Consider the following 1,810-nt stretch of genomic DNA (forward strand, 5'->3'; position numbering starts at 1 on the left):
CAACCATAGTCTTTTGTCATTACACTTTTTATCCTTCTGGAACTTTTACAATCAATCCCACCACTGACCATGTTTCTTGCTCACCGCTCTTATTCCTCAGGGAATCTCCTCCCTTATTCTCTTTTCATTACAGAGAGTAGCGCAGTGGCTTGTACAATGTCCAGGAAGTGAATCCTTGCATACAGGAACCTGGTTTCCAGGCATCTGCTAGAGGAAGAAAAAGCCACCATTGGTTTTCTAGCCTAATATGCAAAAGAGCAGAGAGGAGACAGATTCACCAACTGTACTCTTCCAGACACTACTGAAGAGTAGTCCTCAGGAAACAAACTTGGTATCAGTATGTATATTGCATTTATTTTCTCTCAGGTGGCCTTTCATAGAAGTCAAAAAGTGGAAACGACCTGATTTGCCTGATAACTCAAAAGCAGTGGTGGGGGAAAAACAAGCCTGCACTTGCCAGGAATTGAAACTGGGTCTCCCACGTGGGAGTCAAGAATTCTTCTACTGAACCACCAGTACCTTACTGGTACCCTTGTTTTAGGATGTATTTGGAAAAGGAATCAAACCACTCACTGGTCAAGGCCTAAAACTTTACGTCATGAAAAACAAAAGTTTCATCAATATATCCCTAGACTTCAAAGCAGTGGCTTTGAAGAGAACCATCTCACATGAACCAGCCAAATTCTATTTCTGCTTTTCCTCTGTTTTTGGTTTGCTTGCTGTTCCTACTGATTTTTTTGTATTTTGCCTTTCTGAGGATCGCATTCACTGCCTTGAGCAAGATTTCACTCCAAGAATTCTTCTTCTATCCCATTAGTCCAGTTCAGGGATGAGCCCTGTGATGGGGAAGCCCTTGTGATGGTACAAGAATCCCAGATATCAGTGGACGCTTTGCCGTGCCAGGTTGGTGAGGGACACTGGGCCTGTTCCCTGGGCGACAGCAAGTAGAGAACAGGAAGAGTGAGGTGAAGGCAGGCTTCTGAAGCAGGTGAAGGGCAGCTCAGTTCAAAGCCATAGGGCGCCCTTGGGCCCCACTGCATGGGTTTCCAACGTGCCAAGTGCACTGGGCACCGCCCACATCCCCAGGTAATCCAAGGCTAGGAAGTTCAGCAGGCGCCCTGAGGGGCCGGAAGGCTGAGGGAGTGGCACGAAGTGACTGATCTTCCCTGTGCATCCTGAGCAGAAACAGTCCTTGAGCATCTGTGGCACAGTTGGTTAGTGCTTTTGGTTGTTACCCAAAAGGTTGGTGGTTCAAACCCATCCAGAGACACATGGTGTAACTTTCAAACCTGCCCACACCCTGAAAACATCTAGCTCATTCAACTTTCCTTTTTCTTGGTCTTTTGACTATGGAGAGCAGTATCGCATTGGACCCCTTTAATTCAGCATCTCTTGACATTCCTGGATTGCAGATTCCACAAGCACTAACCCTGAAATAGATGGGGGAAAAGAAAATCCAGGGAATGCACCACCTGGTCTTCTTTGGTCTCCAAGCTGCGATCTTTCTGCTTTCTTTTTTCCAACATTTGGAGTCCTTTCCTATTTGCTTTATGTGCATTACCCTGAACAAAAAGTACACCCATTTAATCTTGTCAATGTAGGCCATTTATTTCCTTTTCTTCGGCTTATCCATCCACTTAGAATGCTCCTGGGAAATTGCAATGCTCAGAGTGCACTTCCTTGTTTTGTTATCAAGCTTAGTGGAAGACATTTTGTTTTTGTTTCTGTGGTGATTTTTCGTTTACCTTTACAGTTTTCTTTTGTAGCCTTTCTTTATGAAGTGGTGGAAATGTCTTTCTCTTCCAGTTTT

General features: G+C 44.8%; 1 non-coding gene across 1 annotated transcript; it reads left to right on the forward strand.

Annotated features, from left to right (window-relative positions):
* The first annotated feature begins 1,196 nt into the window (after positions 1 to 1,196).
* On the forward strand, positions 1,197 to 1,270 carry Trnan-guu (transfer RNA asparagine (anticodon GUU)). Its single transcript has one exon. It is a non-coding gene; the product is annotated as a tRNA-Asn (tRNA).
* The last annotated feature ends 540 nt before the right edge of the window (positions 1,271 to 1,810 follow it).

This window comes from Castor canadensis, chromosome 10 (genome assembly GCF_047511655.1).
Source record: "Castor canadensis chromosome 10, mCasCan1.hap1v2, whole genome shotgun sequence".
NCBI classification, from domain to species: domain Eukaryota; kingdom Metazoa; phylum Chordata; class Mammalia; order Rodentia; family Castoridae; genus Castor; species Castor canadensis.